Here is a 22,760-nt window from a genome sequence, read left to right as displayed (position 1 = left end):
AATTTGTTTTATTTCGATATTTAGTTGAAAAATGTAGTGTCCTCAACTGAGCCAGCCAAGCCAGAGGCAACAGTGGCAAGGAAACCAAAACCCCATCAGGTGACCTAATGGAGAAAAATAAACCTTGGGAGAAACCAGGCTCAGTCGGGGTGCCAGTTCTCCTCTGGCCAATTAACAAACAGCGTATGATTATTATTCTGGAAACTTTACAGGTCAGAGGTCATAATAGATCGGAATATTCAAAGGATCGGAGGCAACACGTCGGAGACGGGTTTATTGAGGATGACATATCGATTTAAGTATTATTAAATTGTAATATTCAAAGGATCGGAGGCAACACGCTGGAAACGAGTTTATTGAGGATGCCGCGTCGACGATGCAATTTCGGGGGAGTATAATTGACATGGTCTCTGCAGACACTTCAGGGTCCTGCGTTGGTCATGTCTGGGCGCAGGTCCACCATCTGATCTGGATACGGCCCGGATCCGGCTGACTGCAGTAAACCTCGGGATAAAACAGAGAGACTATCATTAGCGTAGATGCCATTCTTCTGATGATGTCACGAGTACATCAGGTGTTATGGGAAGTGTTCCCGGTTCCGGCTGACCTAGTTAATGCAGCCTACCTATCATTTAATTGAAAAAGTGTTTTATGTGTATGCCATAGTAAAGAGATGTGTTTTTAGTCTAGATTTAAACAGACAGAGTGTGTCTGCTTCCCGTACAATGTTAGGAAGACTGTTCCAGAGTTTAGGTGCTAAATAGGAAAAGGATCGACCGCCTGCAGTTGATTTGGATATTCTCTGTATTATCAACTGGCCAGAATTTTGAGACCGCAGTAGACGTGATGGAGTATAATTTGTTAAGAGCTCGCTCAAGTATTGGGGAGCTAAACCATTTAGTGCTTTGTAAGTAATAAGCAAGATTTTAAAATCTATGCGATGTTTAATAGGCCGCTAGTGCAGTGTTGACAGAACTGGGCTAATATGGTCATACTTCCTGGTTCTAGTAAGAACTCAAGCTGCTGCGTTTTGGACCAGCTGGAGTTTATTTATTAAGCGAGCAGGACAACCACCCAGTAGAGCATTACAATAATCTAACCTAGAGGTCATGAACACATGAACTAACTGTTCAGCATTTTGCATTGAGAGCATGTGCCGTAATTTAGATATATTTTTAAGATGGTAGAATGGAGTTTTACAGATGCTATAAGGTGGCTTTCAAACGAAAGATTGGTATCAAAGAGCACACCCAGGTTCCTCACTGACGACGAGGACTTGACAGAGCAGCCATCAAGTGTTAGACAGTGTTACTACTTGTGGAGCTTTTTTGTCCAATAATTAAAAATAATTTTTTTTCTGAATTGAGTTGCAGGAAATTACTGGTCATCCAATGTTTTATATCAGCTATGCATTCCGTTAATCTTGTGAATTAGTAAGTTTCTTCAGGGCGTGAAGAAATATAGAGCTGAGTATCGTCAGCATAACAATGAAAACTAACGCCATGCTTCCTAATGATATCTGCCAGTGGTAGCATGTACAGGGTGAAGAGCAGCGGTCCTAGCACTGAGCCCTGCGGTACTCCATACTGAACTTGTGATCGGTGTGACATCTCTTCATTTACTGCTACAAACTGATAACCATCACATAGGTATGATTTAAACCATGACAAAGCAGTTCCACTAATACCTACATAATTTTTGAGTCTATTCAAAAGAATGTTGTGGTCGATAGTATCAAATGCAGTGCTAAGATCGAGTAACACTAATAGAGAGATACAGCCACGATCGGATGATAAGAGTAAATAATTTGTAACTCTGATGAGAGCAGTCTCAGTACTATGATACGGTCTAAATCCTGACTGGAAATCCTCACAGATACCATTTCTTTCTAAAAAGGAACATAATTGTGAAGACACTGCCTTTTCAAGTATTTTTGACAGAAAGGGTAGATTTGAGATCGGTCTATAATTGACTAATTCTGTAGGATCAAGTTGCGTTTTTTTAATAAGTGGTTTAAAAATAGCCAACTTAAAAGTTTTCGGTACATATCCTAATGACAAAGATGAATGAAAGATATTAAGAAGAGGATCTATGACCTCTGGTAGCATCTCTTTTAATAGCCTAGTCGGTATAGGGTCAAACATACATGTTGATTTTGATGATTTAACAAGTTTAGCTAATTCTTCTTCTCCCATAGCAGTGAATGAGTGTAATTTTTCCTCAGTGACGCTACAATGCTCTGTCTGATGTGATACTGTAGTAGACGGCTGCGTGGTTAAAAATTTCTTCCTAATATTATCAATCTTACATGTAAAGAAGTTCATAAAGTCATTACTGCTGTGCTGTTTACAAACATCAGAAGTTTATGCTTTATTTTTGGTTAATTTAGCCACTGTATCGAATAAATACCTAGGGTTGTGTTTGTTTTCTTCCAAGAGAGTCGAGAAATAAGCAGATCTAGCAGTTTTTACGGCCTTTCTGTATGCGATCATGTGCTCTTTCCACGAATTACGAAAGACCTCTAGTTTTGGTTTCTTCCAGCTGCGCTCCATTTTTCTGGCTGCTGTTTTAAGGGCCCGAGTGTGCTCGTTGTACCACGGCGTTGGACTATTTTGTTTAATCTTCTTTAAGCGCAGGGGAGCAACTGTGTCTAAAGTACTGGAAAAGAAAGAGTCAATAGTTTCTGTTGCAACATCGAGTTCTTCCAAGCTATCTGGGATGCTGAGGAGATTATACTGATGAGGAAGATTATTTAAAAAGCAATCTTTAGTGGGGGCAGTGATTGTCCTGCCATTTTTGAAGCGAGGGGACGGCTTTGCAGCCTTAGCTAAATTAAGTACAGTATACATGATACTAGGTAATGATTTGAGATGTCATCGCTCTGCTGCAGAATTTCAACGGTATCAACATTTATTCCATGTGACAATATTATGTCTAAAGTATGATTATGGCGATGAGTGGGTCCTGACACGTGTTGCCTAACTCCAATAGAGTTTAGAATGTCTTTAAATGCTAATCCCAATGTGTCTTTTTCGTTGTCTACATGGATATTAAAATCACCAACAATTAGTACTTTATCTACGGCCAGTACTAACTCTGATAGAAAATCAGCAAATTCTTTGATAAAGTCTGTATTATGCCCTGGTGGCCTGTATACAGTAGCTAACACAAATGTTGAACGGGTTTTATCATGTACACTACATAACGTTACATAAAGCACCGAAACTTCGAAGGAATTATTTTTGAAACTAGACTTCTGAGTAATACTGAAGATATTATTATAAATTACAGCAACCCCTCCCCCTTTACCTTTCAGACGCGGCTCATGTTTATAACAATAATCTTGGGGGGTGGACTCATTTAAAGTAATGTAGTCGTCAGGTTTTAGCCAGCTTTCTGTCAAACACAGCAAATCTAAATTAAACTTATGTAGTAGCCTACATAAGAATGAGCCAATGATTGGATCTGGCAATAAAGCAAAAATCTGGCATTAATTTGATCTCAAACGGATTAGTTAAAAGAAGTTATTAACTAATAATCTGCGTGACATCATTAAAGGAGTAGTTCACCTTAAAATGCAAATTACCCTATGATTTACTCACCCTCAAGCCATCCTAGGAGTATATGACTTTCTTCTTTCTGATGAACACAATTAGAGTTACATTAATAAATATCCTGATGCTTCCAAGCTTTATAATGACAGTGACGGGGTTCATTGAGTTTGAAGCTCAAAAAAGCGCATCTCTCCATCATAAACGTACTCCACATGGCTCCGGGGGGTTAATAAAGGCCTCCTTCAGGTTTGTGTGAGAAAAATATCTTTTTAAAAAATTATAAAGTAAAATATTTAGCTTCCGGCAGACTGCCTTCCGTATTCAACTTAAAGGGTTAGTTCACCCAAAAATGAAAATAATGTTGTTTATTACTCACCCTCATGCCGTTCCACACCCGTAAGACCTCTGTTCATCTTCAGAACACAAATTAAGATATTTTTGTTGAAATCCGAAGGCTAAGTGAGGCCTCCATAGGGAGCAAAGCAATTTACACTCTCAAGATCCATTAATGTACTAAAAACATATTTAAATCAGTCCATGTGAGTATAGTGGTTCAATATTAATATTATAAAGCGACGATAATATTTTTGGTGTGGCAAAAAAAAAACTGAATAACGACTTATATAGTGATAACTGATTTCAAAACACTGCTTCATGAAGATTCGAACCGTTATGATTCAGCGAGTCGAATCATGATTTCGATCGCGTGTCAAACCGCCAAACTGCTGAAATCACGTGACTTTGGCGCTCCGAACCACTGAAACGACTCGATGAGTAATAAATGAATAATAAATTACATTATTTTCATTTTTGGGTGAACTAACCCTTTAAGAAAAAAGCGTTACTGGTGTAACTATGACGTCCGATGTACACTCCGACGTAAAAAAAAAAAAGGTTCCATATGGCACCAAAAATGGTTCTTTGTCGTAATCATAAAGGAACCACTTTTGGTGCTATATAGTACCATATCTTAACATGTTCTGTATATGGTAGTGGTATAGCACCTTAGTCAAAGAACCGGTGAAGATCCTCTGAAGAACCGCTGAAGAACCACTGAAGCACCAAAATTGGTGCTATATAGCACTTAAAAAGGTTCCCCTATGATTACGAGCCAAGAACCATTTTTGGTGCCATATAGAACCCTTTTTTTTTTAAGAGTGTAGCGTAAGCTCTTTGAACTGCGAGAGGCATTGCACTTTCTGGGTAAGTTAAATACAGAAGACGGTCTGGAGGAAGCTCAACTCATTCTGACTCCCATGAGATCAAAACCTGAAGCATGGTCAAGTGCCTTCTGCGTCACAACGAAGACGCTAAAGGCACCCCTAGGCATCACTATATCGACGTGCAGGTACTCCATTGATTTCAGTTGTTTGCCCAATGCGTCAGATCAAGGAGCATTTAATTCTTTGCATTTGTAAAAGCAGACATGATTTTATTAATATTTATAGGCTATTTTTATATTTTGGAGCAACTAATCCAACTCCTCCTGTAAACCTACCCACTTCTAAACAATATAAAACAGGCAAATAAACTACAAAAACTGACCAAAAACAGTATAAAAGTATTAACTCATGTTGCATTCAAAGTCTTCTGAAGTCATACGATATATCTTCATGTAAAGAATAGAGATGATCTTAATGTTTTAATCGCTGAAATGATGATCCAGCCGCTCCATGAACGCACTCAGGCCCTGTCCCAAATGGCACACTTCTTGTGTACTTTCGGTCTTGTGGACTTACAATGGCCGCTGCGTGCGCATGTCCGTTAAGCCCACGAGACCGCAGGGTGTCCCATTTGTCATTTTAGGTCTCAGAAGGGTGCTCGCGAGCGCCCCCTTTGAGGTCGATATGCGCCCTCGATGCGCACTTCTGCCGAGCCCGCACTGGTGCGGATTAAGCAGCGGACTTCTTCCCGGCAGTCAAAGTGGCATTACGTCGTGAAAGTGCGGACTCAGAGGAAGACCGTGAGGGTTAAGGGTGCCATTTGGGACAGGGCCTCAGTCAGTCATATCTCATTCAAATGATACACCTGACACAAGAGCCAATGACAATTTAAAATCATTGCTGACGTAATGACGCAATTGGTCATGAGACATACGAGAGCAAATGCAATTTTCACTATGAAATCTGACGTAACGTTTCTTTGGGCGGCAATTTTTGAAATTTGAATGTGTGCATGATCTTCGGCGGATGGAGACGCTGATCGCTTTTGGGGATTTTCTTCACACAAATCAATCGTTTGGCCTCGGAACACTTGGAATATTTGTACTTTTTGAATAAATTGTGCATGCAGTCGTATCTGCCGGGTTCCCATGCCCGACACGTTTGTGTATGACGGCAAAGGTTTCTCGTTGAAATCAATGGGGCACCCTGCGCATCGAAAAATTATGCCTAGGGGTACCTTAAGCGTCTTCATTGTGATGCGGAAGGCACTTGACCATGCTTCAGATTTTGACGCCTTGGGAGTGAGAATGGGTTGGGAAACTAGATATTTTACTTTATAAAGTTTTAAATATGGATATTTTTCGTACAAAACCCTATCAATTCAGGTTTTGAAAGGCCTTTATTAACCCCCCAAAGCCATGTTGAGTATGTTTATTATGGATGGATGCACTTTTTTGAGCTTCAAACTCAATGGACCCTGTCACTGCCATTATAAAGCTTGGAAGTGTCAGGATACTTATTAAAATAACACTATAATATATCTAATATATCTGCTGCGATTAGATCCAGCCTCTCATTGCTAGAACCAACTGTGACAAATCACAGTTATATATAATAAGCAGCACAGCTCTTTTCAACATTGATAATAAGAAATGTCTCTTAAGCACCAAATCGGCACATTAGAATGATTTCTGAAGGATCAGGTGACACTGAAGCTCGAGGTAATGATGCTGAAAATGTAGCTTTGCCATCACATGCAGAATAAATTGCTCTTCAGGACCTTGAATTAATCACTGTGACAGGAACTCAAATCTACAACATAAATTTAGGTGAATCGGGTCAGTCCTATCAATGGCTATACAAATAAAGAAGGACAGACATCTCTCAACAGTGAACTACAGGCCTTATCTGAATAAACTTTCTTACCAATGTCAAGCTTTAGGACGTGGAGTTGCTTTACAGAATGTGTGATGTGTCCTTTAAAATGGTTGTCAGAACAGGTCTTAAAACTTGACTGAAACAGGTATTTGGATATTTGTTTGGAGGAAGTGGCTGTTTGCCAGATAGTCCAACCTGACTGACAGTTTGTGCTGTAAGGAAATTTGAAGAATCACCTTGTGAGCAAACATCTTTAACAAAGAGTTGCATAGTAGAGTCATTGCATAGGCATGTTCTGTTTTAATGGTATGTTACCGCAACTGCTTACTATTCCCCGTATGGCCTATAAACCCTCACTGTGGCGATCTCATCCAACAGGTCATTGTGGTTGTCTGGGGCATTACCACTGCCATACGTCTCCAAAATCACCCCCTCCATTTTTTTAATTCATGTGCCTTCGCAATTTTTAATCAAAATAACTTCCCCTCCCTATTGCAGCGACATCACGTGTTTTGCCGTGAGGGCGGGACAGTCTGTCAATCACATTAGATCACAGCAATAAAGTGCAACAGTCGGGTTCCAGAACTTAATTCATTTTGAAAGTTCATTTATAAACCTTTAAAGACAGCCCTACTGTGAGCTACGAGGTTGTTAATCCATGATATTTGCAACATCTGAAGCCATCAGCCTGAATTATTTCAGCTTATTTTTTAAAATAATCATGTTTAACAGCAGAATTTGTAGAAAAACTGCATTACCCATGATGATGTACAGAAAATTACACCAATCAGAAGGTGTGTTCACACTTGTAGTTCGGCTCGCTTGGTCCGTGTGTTCACACTTGGCATGTTTGGTTTGATTAAAACGAATCCTGGTGTGATTGCTCTGTTAGTGCGGTTAATTTTAATGAGTGTGAACGCTGCCATCTGAACCCTGGCGTGCACCAAACAAGCGGACCGAGAACGCTGAAAAGATGGGTTTCAGTCCGCTTCAAAGCAAACTCTGGTGCGGTTTGACTGAAACATGAATGCAGCATGGACCAAAGACATGTAAACAAACCAAAAACGGGATATGATGTGAGTTAAGACCTGATAATGGACAGAAAGCTCACGCATAGCTGTTTTTTCTTGTCATAGTCATGATGTTGCCCATCACAGTTCGGTACAGGCATCAGAACTGCATCTCTGCGTTAGGTTTGGTGTTAAAATGCCAATGTGAATGCCAAGCAGACCAGGAGTAAATGTTTCAGGTTTTTTTGGTCTGGACCAAACAAACCGAACTACAAGTGTGAACACAGTCTTGGTCCGCTTAGCGTTCACATTTGGCATTTCAATACCAAACCTAAAGGCAAAGGGACAAGTTCACAACCTGATTGGTCGGCTTTTATAACGGATTGCCTATTTTGAGACAGAACTTATCAAACATCCAAAAAATGCTGTATTTTGGGCTAAACCTGCTCGTTGTATGTGCGTAGCCAACATATGATGATATTTTGACCAGTTGAGAACTCATGAAGAGCTTATAACAAGTGTAAAATAGTCAAAACAGTGGCAGGAATCCCTCCGTCACACACACACACAAAGATCTGCTGCAAGGAGACGTGGTTCTGATCCCTTTTACAAACTGTGATGGGTAACATCCATATACTGTAAAAAAATATGGACGTAGTGTCTGTGACGTCTCCCATAGGAATCTGAAGAGCAGTTTTGAAGCTTAAAGTATAGGGACGAGCTGGCCGTTGCCATCTTGGCAGCGCGTCACTCCTGGATAACTGAAAATGGGCAAACAGGCGGGACATGGGTGGAGGAGCTGAGGTGACGCGATGACTAACAGACAGCAGACAAATGGCTATCCACCTGTCCACCTGGCCTTAATTATGCAGAACTTTAAGGCTTTATAGAATGTAAACTAATGAGTAAAAATCACCCCCCTCACAGTTGTCATGAAGGAGAAAATTAACCACAATTTGTACTAGGCTGTAAACATGTTTTTTTCTGCTGTAAAGTTGGGCATTTTAACATGGGGATCAATGAGATTCTGCTCCCTTCTGGAGCCTGTCCCTAGCGGCCAGTCGATTAATTGCAGTTTAAATCACTTCTGTATTGGCTTCAAGAGAAACTGCGGCAGGTTGCCGCTTGGTAACAACGTGACTGTAGAAATATACCTATAAGAAAAAACAGGTATGCTTGAGCATTCTGACCTTTTTAGGGTCTCATCTTCCTGTTTTTGGTTTGCGATAATAATCATATAGAATAAAACGTAGGCTATACATATGTGGCGTGCTGTCCGAGGAGAGGGATCCAAGCTCGGATATGTGGCCAGAACCAAGAGTACTCCCCCCGTATCTCTGGTTAGGATAGTAACCAGGTGAGTGTGAGGAGACGGGGTGGTGGAGGGATGCAGAGGAATGAGTGTATAGCCGAGGAAGTCTCACCTAAAGGATTATTAGGAACACCATACTAATACTGTGTTTGACCCCCTTTCGCCTTCAGAACTGCCTTTAGAATTAAAGAGCAGTTTTGAAGCGTAAAGTACGGACGAGCAGGCCATCTTGGCAACGGCATTGATTCAACAAGGTGCTGAAAGCATTCTTTAGAAATGTTGGCCCATATTGATAGGATAGCATCTTGCAGTTGATGGAGATTTGTGGGATGCACAACCAGGGCACGAAGCTCCCGTTCCACCACATCCCAAAGATGCTCTATTGGGTTGAGATCTGGTGACTGTGGGGGCCATTTTAGTACAGTGAACTCATTGTCATGTTCAAGAAACCAATTTGAAATGATTCGAGCTTTGTGACATGGTGCATTATCCTGCTGGAAGTAGCCATCAGAGGATGGGTACATGGTGGTCATAAAGGGATGGACATGGTCAGAAACAATGCTCAGGTAGGCCGTGGCATTTAAACAATTTCAATTCAATTCAATTCAAATTTATTTGTATAGCGCTTTTCACAATACACATTGTTTCAAAGCAGCTTTACAGAAAGTAAAGCTACAATGCCCAATTGGCACTAAGGGGCCTAAAGTGTGCCAAGAAAACATCCCCCACACCATTTCACCACCACCACCAGCCTGCACAGTGGTAACAAGGCATGATGGATCCATGTTCTCATTCTGTTTACACCAAATTCTGACTCTACCATCTGAATGTCTCAACAGAAATCGAGACTCATCAGACCAGGCAACATTTTCCCAGTCTTCAACTGTCCAATTTTGGTGAGCTCGTGCAAATTGTAGCCTCTTTTTCCTATTTGTAGTGGAGATGAGTGGTACCCGGTGGGGTCTTCTGCTGTTGTAGCCCATCCGCCTCAAGGTTGTGTGTGTTGTGGCTTCACAAATGCTTTGCTGCATACCTCGGTTGTAACGAGTGGTTATTTCAGTCAAAGTTGCTCTTCTATCAGCTTGAATCAGTCGGCCCATTCTCCTCTGACCTCTAGCATCAACAAGACATTTTCGCCCACAGGACTGCCGCATACTGGATGTTTTTCCCTTTTCACACCATTCTTTGTAAACCCTAGAAATGGTTGTGCGTGAAAATCCCAGTAACGGAGCAGATTGTGAAATACTCAGACGGCCCGTCTGGCACCAACAACCATGCCACGCTCAAAATTGCTTAAATCACCTTTCTTTCCCATTTTGACATTCAGTTTGGAGTTCAGGAGATTATCTTGACCAGGACCACACCCCTAAATGCATTGAAGCAACTGCCATGTGATTGGTTGATTAGATAATTGCATTAATGAGAAAATGAACAGGTGTTCCTAATAATCCTTTAGGTGAGTGTATAGAAATAGGCCTTATGTCTTGTTGATTGGTCAGGCAATTTGAATGTGTTCCTCCCGGACTTGATGAGAAAAAACAGGGAAAACAGAGAAAAAAAAAACAGAAACAGAAACAGAAAGCATTTGTAACATTATACACTACAGTTCAAAAGTTCGGGGTCAGTAAGATTTTTATTTTTTAATTAAAATAAAGAAATACTTTTATTCATTAAATGTATTGCATTAAAATGATTGACATAAGAGACTTCTTTTAAAAACATTACAAATTCTTACCGATCTAAAACTTTTGAACAGAAGTGATTATGATTTTTTAACCCTCTATGGTACGGTGTTGCATCCGGGCAACATAGTCTAGTTAATTAAACACCAATTTATTGTTCAAATTTATCTCAGGGAAGAAGAACTCAAATACTAATCAATAAAAGTGCAAAGAATTGGTCACATGACCCACAGGGGTCCATTTTGTGTCCTGTTTCAGCACATGTGCACAGGTCACATATTTTCTCCAATGAAAAGTGCATTTTTCACTCATTTCTGCCCAGTTAATCACCCACAAAAATATGAGTCACCTTCACTGGTAAGTAAAGAAGTATTTTCAAGAACTTGACATTATATATCATCAAATGTTTTAGAGTAAATAACAAAAAACTGTGTGTTGCCTCAAGGCTACATTGTACCATAATGGAATTGCATAAGGCCATACCAGACACACTGGGTTGGACACAAATATAGTATATTTGTAAGGAAAAGAGTTAGAATTGCATTTTTGCATGATTTTGTAATGCACTTATAAGAATAGTAATTCACATACTTTAACTGCACATATTATGATCTGCACATTTTCTAAAGCACTTAAAAAAGGTATAAAACACAACTGATGAGGGTGAGGATGAGGTGTCATGTGATGAGGAAGATTAGGGTCATAGTGACAATCCGGCAGGGAGAGAGTGAGGGTGATATTGAAGATGGAAGGAAGGATGAAGATGGATATGATAACTTGACATGATAACTTGATATGATGGTATAATATTTGTGTTCCACGATGGTACAATGTTGCCTGAGAGCAACAGCTGAATTTGAAATGTTACTTTTTATTAAATATGAAATTTGTAATACATGAAAAACTGGGTTTTGGGAAAAATGTGTTTGTTCAGGTGCCTGGTTAAAGAAATTGATGTTTTCAATAAATATATTTATTTTTTCTACATGAAAATGTAGATTGTTTCAATTTGTCCGTTGTGGTACAATGTTGCCTTGAGGCAACAAACTTAAAAAAATTAAAATAAAAAAATAATTATCCAAAAAATTGTATTGCTATTCTTATAGTGTCCAATTGTAAGCAGGAAAAACACCACAATTTTTTTTTTACTCATTTAAATAATATTGTATACCATAGAGGGTTAAGTATTTATTTTAGGAATATAACATGAGTAATATGAAACTTATATAAATACAGACATAATGTTTCCAAGAAATGTGCTTTAAACAAATTTTTTTAAATATTTTTTCATGGACACACTTATTTGATCCACAATAAGTAGGGTTTATTTTGATTTCATGCTGACTTGTGACGCTAAGTTCCATCTATTAACAGACACCGCAAGCTTTTTAATGTTTTAATTTTACACTTTCTTGTGAAGTGTCCCAGTGGGATGACTAGCCCATCACATCGCCACATTGTTATACTTGAGGGGGTGTGTGTGGCCCAATAGTCCCACCGAGAAAAGAATTAATGACGCTGAAGATTAAATTAAAGCCCTGGTGGACCCCACGCCTGCTACGGCACATCTGGAGCTGCTACCAAACATCAGCAGGCTCAAGGACATTTCAGAGATCAAATCAAGGATACATCTACTTCATAGCTAGCCTACAGGTTACTAAGCCAATTCACTAAACTCCAGAAATGGCATATAATGCAATAGGTAGCTGTGAATGAATACTGAAACTTCAGTCAGCACTACAAGCATCTAATATGAGGTCATTTATAACATTTCACATGCAACTTTCTTTGTGTGGTAAATACCTACCATTTTTTTTTAGACTATTGTAACAACCAAAATAAAATGATAACAAAATAAGAAAGGATTTCTCCTTATTTCAATTGCCGTATTGCAAGAATATTAGGGTTAGGACTATAAATGAACATGAAGAGGAATCATAAAAACAGAAGCGTATTTGAAGGATCTGCAATAAAAACTGAGGTCATAAAAGAAGATAAAATGGGAGGCACCGCATGGCAAAAGAGCCAGATTGAGGTAGTAAATACCTGCTCCTTCCCCCACGCTGCTCTTAATAGAGGTGGCGTAAACCCTAATGCCAACTTCTGGCTTTTTTGTAAAGAATTAGACATGCTCCATAACTCTGTCTCATTACATACAGGCCAAATAACAGCATCCGACTAAATAATACAATACAGCAAATCTGTGAAGTGCTCAAAACGTGGAACGTCTGCATGTGAATTAAGCTCTCATGACATGTAGCACTACAGATGTTTTGTCACTCAAGATTAAAAGATATTTGACGAAAAATGTGTCATGTTCACACTGTTTTACTGTATCAGCAGCAATCCCTGGAAGAGACTCACATTGTAGTTAATTTGTGTTGACAGTGAATTGCACCACACAAATAATACTAATAACAATCAATAATAATAATAATAAAAACAGTAAAAAAATGTGATACAATTGCATCAGTAATTGGGGAGTTGACATTAAATCACAAACAGTGGCAACAGTGTCATACTATAGTAGTGTGACATACTATATTTCATCCCAAACAACTCAAATTCATTCATAGAGGTATCATATGGAAGCAAATTTCTGCCACACAAGAAAAAAAAAATCATGCTTTTTTATATTTAAACAAAAGTAACAATGATGAGATACTAAGTCATAATTTAAATATGACAATAAAGTCGAAATTATGATATAGAAAGAATTTTAGGATACAATTTTTTTATTTATAAGATTAAACCTAAATTATGACAAAAAAAGACTTTTTATGTCATAATTGACTTTTTATCTAATAATTTAGATGTTTTAAATAAAATTTTAATTATTCCCATATGTCCATTGTGACCATGTTTTATTATGATTTTTTTGTTATAATTTTGACTTTGTATCTCAAAAGTATACTTATTAAGTATAATAATTGCAAATAAATGTATAATAATTGCAACTTTTTATCTCAAAATTAAGACCTTTGATATGTCATAATTATGATTTACCAAAGCATTATTTGTTCTTAAATGGCAGAAATGGGCTTCCATAAAATCCTTTATTTTCACGACCTAATATTAACTAAGGAGACATGGAGTATTTTTCACACTATACAGGACTATTCAAGTAAATAGCAATAAATAAATAATGGTGAAAAACTTAAAAAGTGTAGTTCAGTTGAATCACCTATACTGTACGCTCTCAGAAAAAAAGGTACAGTGTCGTCACTGGGTGTGACAACAAAAGTGACAATCCCTAAAGGGTACATATTAGTACTTTAAGAGTGCGTATTAGTACCTTAAAAGGTACATATTAGTACCTTTTCGGTTTTGTACCTTAGGGTACTGCCCCAGTGACAGCAATGTACCTTTTTTCTGACAGTATATATTACAAGTCACAATAAAATAAAAAATAGAACAGTTAGTTTAAAAAAAAGTAGTTTAACTGCCCAACAATTGATATTGTTATTTATGCTCAGTTCGTATTGTATGTATTCAACAAACATATCTTTGCATTTCTGACAGATTTTTGATTGCAACAGTGGATAAATGGAAGAACTGAAATCACTGTCAACGTCGACAGCATTGACTAAAGGCTGCAGGTTCGGTCAGACCAATGCTTTTAAACTTCCAGAATCCACTTTGGTGACAAGGAGTGAGAGGGTCCAGACAGTATCTCAAAAATTGTACATGTCCTTTACTACGCGTCATAGCATTTTCCCTCAGATTTAAATAATTTCAGTTGTGTCAGCTTTCATTAGAACACCTCATCACGGGCCGAATGAACTTGTACGGGCTTGTTTGACGGAGCGGAGCACAAGGTTGTTACATGTGAGTGTACAGTCTGTGTTTACAGTACGTCACTCTGAGCAATAGATTTGACAAATGAAACAGTTAAATATGAATGGCAGTTAGTTCAAGGTTTTTGTGTAAATAATGTGATGTATTTTTATTTGTGCAACACTGAATACAGTGTTGGGTAAAAATGTATAGCCTATGTATTATGCAGCAAAAAACAAAAACAAACAAAAAAAAACACATTTGCCTCTGTCATGATCATACTGCACTTGCAAATGGCACAAAAACATCTCTGTGAACATACGCCTCTCTCACCTCAGGGATGACACACCGTCCTGCGATCAACAGCGCCCCCAAGAGGATGATCCTCCCATCACTCCTCATCTCAAAGATGGGCTCATAAAAAGAAAATAACACACAATTTTGATTGCTGCTATGAAAAGTCTTGAAACCAGAATTATTACAGTATTTAAAATATTATCTGAACCTACTTTAAATCTGAAAATACTGTCAACAGCCAGGAAACAAAAATACATTTCCACCATTTAAAAAAAAATTAAATAAATAAAAAATAAAATTTACAAACTCATCTGTAAAAACCTTCAGAATATAGACAGGAATGAGACAGCCAAGTTTAAACAATGTATTGTACTTGAAATCTACATAAGGGTGTAGTAAAAAAATAAAAAATAAACTTGTAATAAAATCTCAAAATTGACCAGTGCATGAGAAAATATGGTTTTGCCTGCAGTATCTTAATATCTGAAATTTAAATATTATTTTTAAACTTAAAAGAACAGACTCATAATCATATTCTGTTATTAGTGCCAATGTCAAAAGTAAACCTCGATGTCTTTTCCAATAGTTGACCAGTCATTTGGGAAAATATTGCTGGAGTAAACCTTCTGGTCCAGTTGAGATTGTCTGAGGTGAGCAAAAGAAAGAAAATTACAAAATGAGATCCATTTTCAGTCAGATATTTGCTTCAAAACTCAAATAACTCTTAAAGCTGCACTATGTAACTTTTCCATCCACTAGAGGTCGCATATTCAAAACAAAGGCGTAGTTTGAGGATGCTAAGTTTGAGCGCAGAATCTTGGGACATGTGGTCTTCAGCTCACAGCCGGTGGAAAAGAATCGGGATAGGACTCGGGCAGAAATCATGTTCATGGATGTGATTATTAACTTTACTGTATGAAGCAGAAGCAGGAGCGATCGTTAATAAGAAGCGCGCAACAAGCCTCGCGAGCAGCGGGACCTTTATTATGGCATATTCACCGGGGTGACTTTTATTATGCCACAGTCGCCAGCGCCATTTCCGCTTTTCCGGCCATGAGTATGAGGTAACGCAGCTCTGTTTATCATGAAAATGATGTTATGATGTTACTGCGTTCGCTCGGCGGAATAAAACTGGAAACCGAGGGAACGCAGATATGACGCCATCGACAGGCGACTCCCTCACACGTCCTGGTTCCTTGGTTAAAATAGCAATTTTTTCATGATTTACAAATAGTTGGAAACATTTGGGATATTGTAAGTAGGGGAGACCGGGTATGGTTGTAACACTTTTTTCTTCAGCACCTAAAACTACCTCTTTTTTTTAGCTATATGTCTGAAACTTTTAGGCAAAGTACCCACGCTTGTCTACTACAATTGGCAACAATTTAAATTTCTCCAACTATATCACAGACTTTTTGAGATGATGACAAATACAAGGTGATCCTTTGTTACAACCTACCCCACTACTGGGGTAGGTTGTAACACATACTGGGGTAAGTTGTAACAGGTAGACAAAATGCACATAAACACAAAAAAAGGGTACTCCAAGTGTTATGCCACAACAACAGTTTTATTTTAAATGAATAACTGCAAATTAACAAACATATTTACCCCCATTCCACAGAACGAACAAATGAAATGCATTATTTATCAGTCACAATAGTGACAAAAACAAACAAATAAATGCATTTTTAAGTCACAATGGTGACAAGAACAAACAAATGAAATGTATTCTTTATCAGTCACAATAGTGACAAAAAAAAAAAAAAAAAATCATATTTGTATGTATGGGGATGGTTGTAACACTTTTCAAACACGTGTTACAACCTACCCCACCACTGTCACCCACTGTTTAGCTAGCTGTATTAGCATGGTACTTTGAAATTAGCAGGAGGTTGATACACCATTCTTTACTTGAGAAACTAAAGTTTGACCTGATATAACTCATACAACATTATCTACAACATTAGAAGTACTAAAAAAAATATTATCTTGTTATTTTTTTTTACTTTCTTACCTCAGAATTTGATTTTTGGCCGTAGCTTCATGAGAGATGGCAACACCGACAGCAACACCTCCATGTGGGATCATAAAGGAAGTCTAAAAAAACTGAAACTGTCACGACTCCTATCTTATCCCTGATTCGTGGAAATGGTAGCGTTACAACTCTCCCCGTGTTACAACTATACCCGGTCTCAACTCAACAAAATATATAACACTGGCCTACTGGTTTTTGGATATTTTACTGAAACGTTTTTAGTGCAGCTTTAAGTACTTAATTAAGTACAAACAAAGGTTAGTACAAACAAAAACAAAAAAAATCACAATTCTTTCAAATGGACAAGTTTGAAGACAATGGGAAATGGATGAACTTCAGGTTCACACACAAAAGCGGGAGGGGCGGCGGGTTAGTCCATTTCAGGGGCTCGTCTGCCTGAGCAGCGGGATGTCCCCTCAAGTGAAAGGAAAAGTGCAGACTCAACGATTACTGTCTTTAGAAGAGTGAGAGAAAAGATGAGCAAATGTAAAGACGCAAAATTCAGATTTTGCTGGATGTGCATCGTGTCCGTGGGGGGAGCTCTGGGGGATTTTCCCCTTTTAAGCACAAATAGTGGCCAGATTTGCACGACCTCCATGTCCTAATTAAAAACAGACGGCTTGTCCTAAAAGCGCATTAATATTAATGTGGCCCCAAAGTGCGGTTACATTGGGCCACCCTTGTTAGGTGCACAGATGAGCTAATAGAGTCATGTGGCTGCTTACAGCTTGCTGAAAAGATTTTTTTAATCTCTCCTTTTTTAAACAGAAATCCCTCCCAGTGATTAAAGACATGAAGGAGGGGGCAGTCCAGGCCTTGTTGAGTGGATCAATAGAACAGCAGGGGCGAAAGCAGAGCAGCACGCACACGCAAGAGACCCAACTGTTCCAACAGCCTCCCCTCAGATGAGCCCAAACATATGTTTGTGATCATTTAAATGAAACGGTGCCATAAGAACGGTGTGTGCTTAAATTTCAGTGTATCATTTACCAAACAATGTTGCTATGGGTATGAATGTGGCAGTGTGTTGTCTGACATGTCATTCACAAAATAAAGCTCAAATGTGCATGAGTAACACGAGAATGAACCTCATTGGTTCTTGCTAAAAGCTCAAACGTGCTGCGTAACACGAGAATGAACCTCATTGGTTCTTGTGGAATCTCAAACTTTATCAAGTAAACTTTCGGCCGACTGCCCTCATAAGATTCTATAATAGAATTTTGGATTACAATGGAATATCGCAAGTGGGCGCGCCGGGCGGGGGCGCGGTGAACGTGCGCTTATATGGTAAATCACGCGCCGAGGACACACGCTATGAGTCGGACAAAACACACGTTATTAAAGGGTTAGTTCACCCAAAAATGAAAATTCTGTCATTAATTACTCACCCTCATGTCGTTGGACACCCGTAAGACCTCCGTTCATATTCGGAACACAAATGAAGATATTTTAGTTGAAAGCTGATGGCTGAGAAAGGCTTCACACAGGCCTCCATTGGCATTCAGTACATTGACACTTCCAAGATCCATGAAAGGCACTTAAAACGTCGTTACAAAGTCTATCTCACCACAGTGGCTCTACAATAATCATACAATGCGACGACAATAGTTTTTGTGCGCAAAAAAAAATCAAAATAACACCTTTATCCAACTTGTTCTTGTCTTCCGTGTGCGCCTCCACGACGCATGCGCGAGAATATGACGCAGATCCGGCGTTTGGACAGATGACCCAGAAGCGATTTGTTTACGAGCAGAGGAAGACGCGCGTGTCTAAGCTGTTGGATTCTACATTGATCGTGCTTCAGGTCTCGGCGTAGTGCTCAAAATGGAGCTTAAGTGTGTATTTCATCGATTCCCGAACACCGGCGCTACGTCATATTCTCGCGCATGCGTCGTGGAGGCGCACACGGAAGACAAGAACAAGTTCGATAAAGGTGTTATTTTGATTTTTTTTTGCGCACAAAAACTATTGTCGTCGCATTGTATGATTATTGTAGAGCCACTGTGGTGAGATAGACTTTGTAACGACGTTTTAAGTGCCTTTCATGGATCTTGGAAGTGTCAATGTACTGAATGCCAATGGAGGCCTGTGTGAAGCCTTTCTCAGCCATCAGCTTTCAACTAAAATATCTTCATTTGTGTTCCGAATATGAACGGAGGTCTTACGGGTGTCCAACGACATGAGGGTGAGTAATTAATGACAGAATTTTCATTTTTGGGTGAACTAACCCTTTAACGTGTAAACAGGTAAACCAAACAGGCAGTGCAAACTTGTGTTTGAAGGATCCAAACAGATGAAAAAACGTGCTCTTTACTTGGTGTTCTTAAATGTGCAATGCATGCTCACTTTTTAGGGCACACCTCTTATAAAGTAACGTTACATATTGTTGACCATCTTTTTAAGTAATTACACTATTTACCACGAATCACTATGGCTGTTATAAGAATTAAATGAAATGTCAACAAAATCCATCTTACCATTTATCAAAATCCACTTACACTGTAATTAAAATTGCCTAAATAAATGTCATGAGATTTTTAGATTTATGTTCTAAATATAATATTTTAATTATAGAAATATGAAATGTTGGGAAAAATTTAATTATTCCAGGCCTATGAAACTATAAAACTGCCAGTTGGCGGCGTGAGTGGATTCTAGAATCATTCAACTATAATTCGTTCTAACCGACTGTTCGAAAACGGTGAATTATTCGAGAACGAAAGCTATACTTTGTTTGAATCTATTTTTGTTGGACAAATAGAGCAAAACTGTAAAAATAATGACAACTTGTTGTTTGTTGAACTTTTGTATGAAATTAATATCGCATTTTGCAATCGTGCTGATGGGCTACTCTGGAAAATCGCACTCTTGCTCGTATGATATTGCTTACCTCATAATTTCCCCTTCAATTAGGCTACTTTCAAACGAATGTTTGTTTTTTTTGTTCGTTATTAGCCTATTTTTAATGAAAATACAACAACAATAAAATAGTACATAAATATTGCGTATATTAAACTTTTGTTAAAAAAAACTAATAAGACGGATTACATAAAATTGCTATACCCGAATTAAAACAAATAAATAAAAGATATTTGGAAATTCCCCTTTAAAACGGGGAACCCTCAGTTTGTGGTTTGTGTGTGTGTGTGTGGGGGGGGGGGGTGTTTTTGGTTTGTTTTTATTAACAAAAGTGATCTTGCGCTTGTGACAGCTATCGTATTGTTACAATTTAGTAGGAACTAAAGAGCGCTCTAGAATGTTTGGTTGCAACATTGTTAGTATTGGGCATCGATAACCGATAGTCCTACTTGGAATCGTTATAAAAATTCAGATTCTTTTCTTTCTTTTCGTTTCTTTATTGGAACCCAAAAATAGCCAAAATTGTTGCTGCATACCCCTCTGGCACTGGGTAGTTGCGCCCCTGCTAGCAAAAGCATGAGCGTCAGAGCATCTCCAAAGCCACGCCTCCTCCAAAACACAAGAACACATACAGCAGATTCTGCAAAGCGTCACGAGACCAGAGACTATTTAAATTAACTCGTGTTAATTAACTCAAGTTTTTTTAAAATTTGTTCCGATAAAGTTGCAGACAGCAGGGAAAAACAAAGCTAAATAATATAAAGAACAAAGCTAATAAAAGCAATAAACAATAATGTCATTTTATTAATTTTCCCAGTGTTTTATTTGTAATGTCTGGTTTTAATTTCTCTTTATGTAAATAAGACAATTATTTATAATAAATAATCATTTGTTTCTTTTTTGACACAGTTGATGCTCAAAATCACAATGTAGCAACAAAAAACATTTATTGCCCTTTTCTTGTCATAATGACAACAAAAAGAACAAGAAAAGTACAGGCAGGCATGTGCTAATTTGCATGTTTTCAATAGCATAACCATATATGAAGAGTTCAGATGCAAAGGCCTCTAAAAGCCACCTCGGTCAAAAATGAGATAACGATACTGAGTGAATGCTCTCCGCATATAGTATACGATCATAAAATACTTTCACTTCAAACCCACTAAATCCCAGCCTCAGCCCATTCAGAAGTACCGGTACTTAGGTGGAAACCTATACATACAAAAATGCTTATTTTAAAGAAAAACATCAGACGGACTTAGAGGCTTTTGCATCTAAAGTCTTCGTATGCTTTTGTATTTTTATAGCTACGTCAATTTAAAATGGATCAATAAAACAATTTGATTGGAACTTTTACGGAGGTGAACTAAAATTCAACAATGCCTCGAATTAATCCAAAACGCAGATCTACTGAAGAACAGGGGAGGGAAAAACACTGACGGTTCACTACATTTGGTTTACACACATTGTCTTTGATAGTCACTCACAGGACAATTGGTTATTTTAGCTTTAACAGACGACTAAACATTTATCATTTCTGAAACATTAACCAGAAGTTTGGTTTGCTTCTCTGTATATGCAGCATGTGCTCTTCACTGAGATTACGACTGCATTTGCTATTAAAAATACATTCTGATAAAGGTGACAGCACTGAGGTGATACTCAATCTGATGCATGTGGACACATGAAGAACAGTGGATGAAGACATAACAGCCATTAAACCGGACAGCTTCAAATATCTAAATTCATTCTAAATCGAAACAATAAATATATCACATTCAAAGGATTACATATTGTTTGACATCAAGAGTTACAGTACCCTGTACTGTAATGTAGCCTGAATAATGTGCTTGTACATAAATAGTATGTATGATTGTTTTGCAGACAACATCACAGTACATTCAGTAAATATCTGATCGCTTACTGTTTTAGAGGGACGGATCTAGAAAAAGTGTGGCTTGTGCTCTTTATGTTTTAAAGGGGTCATATGGTGCTTTTTAATGTTTTCCTTTAGTGTGTAATGTATCCGTTTGTCTGTGTATACGATCTGCAAAGTTACAAAGCTCATAGTCTCCCACAAAGAGATGTATTCTATGTAACAGAGAACACTGATCCAGACCTGCCTCGGTTGAAGTCTACATATTACTTCCTCAAACGGTTTTGGCCAATCGATGGGCTTGATCATCTAAATTTTCAGAACTGATACGGTAAAACCATAGACAGTAAAAAAAATATGGACGTAGTGTCCATGACGTCACCCATAGGATTCTGAAGAGTTTTGAACATAGACCGTAAAAAAAAATATGGACAACACGACTTCATTGTCTCCCACTGAAGTAATTGAAGCCTCCGGAAGTGCGAATATGGCGCTGACATCTTGCGCATATTTGGGACGAGCTGGCTGTTGCCATCTTGGCAGCACGTCACTCCCGGATAACTGAAAATGGGCAAAGAGGCGGGACGTGGGCGGAGCTGAAGTGACGTGATGACTAACAGACAGCAGATAAACGGATATCCACCTGTCACTCAAAGTGGCCACGCCCTTAATTATGCAGGACTTTAAGGCTTTATATAATGTAAACAAATGAGTTATAAAAAAATCAACCCCCTCACAGTTGTCATGAAGGGCAAAATTAGCCGTTGGGCATTTCTCATTGAGCAGAATCTCAGTGAGCCCCATGTTGAAATGCCCAACTTTATAACAGAAAAAAACATGTTTACAGCCTGGCACAAATTGTGGTTTTGGTCTATACGGCTAATTTTGCCCTTCATGACAACTCTGAGGGGGGTGAATTTTTGTATAACTCATTCGTTTACATTATATAAAGCATTAAAGTTCTGCATAATTAAGGGAGAGACCACTTTGAGTGACAGGTGGATAGTGGTTTGTCTGTTAGTCATCACGTCACCTCAGCTCCACCCGCGTCCCGCCTCTTTGCCCATTTTCCATTATCCGGGAGGGACGCGTGATGCACAATTATGAATGAGATGCCAAGATAGCAACGCAAGGACCAGCTCGTCCCTACTTTACGCTTCAAAACTGCTCTTCAGAATCCTATGGGTGATGTCACGGACACTACGTCCATACTTTTTTACAGTCTATCGGTAAAACGGACAACATGTTACATTTTCAACACATACTTGAGGTGTTTAACCAATCATAACGCACTAGGTCAGCTGGCCAATCAGA

Source organism: Gobio gobio, assembly GCF_949357685.1.
Source record: "Gobio gobio genome assembly, chromosome: 13".
Taxonomy (NCBI): Eukaryota; Metazoa; Chordata; class Actinopteri; order Cypriniformes; family Gobionidae; genus Gobio; species Gobio gobio.
Note: the sequence above shows the minus strand (reverse complement) of the source record.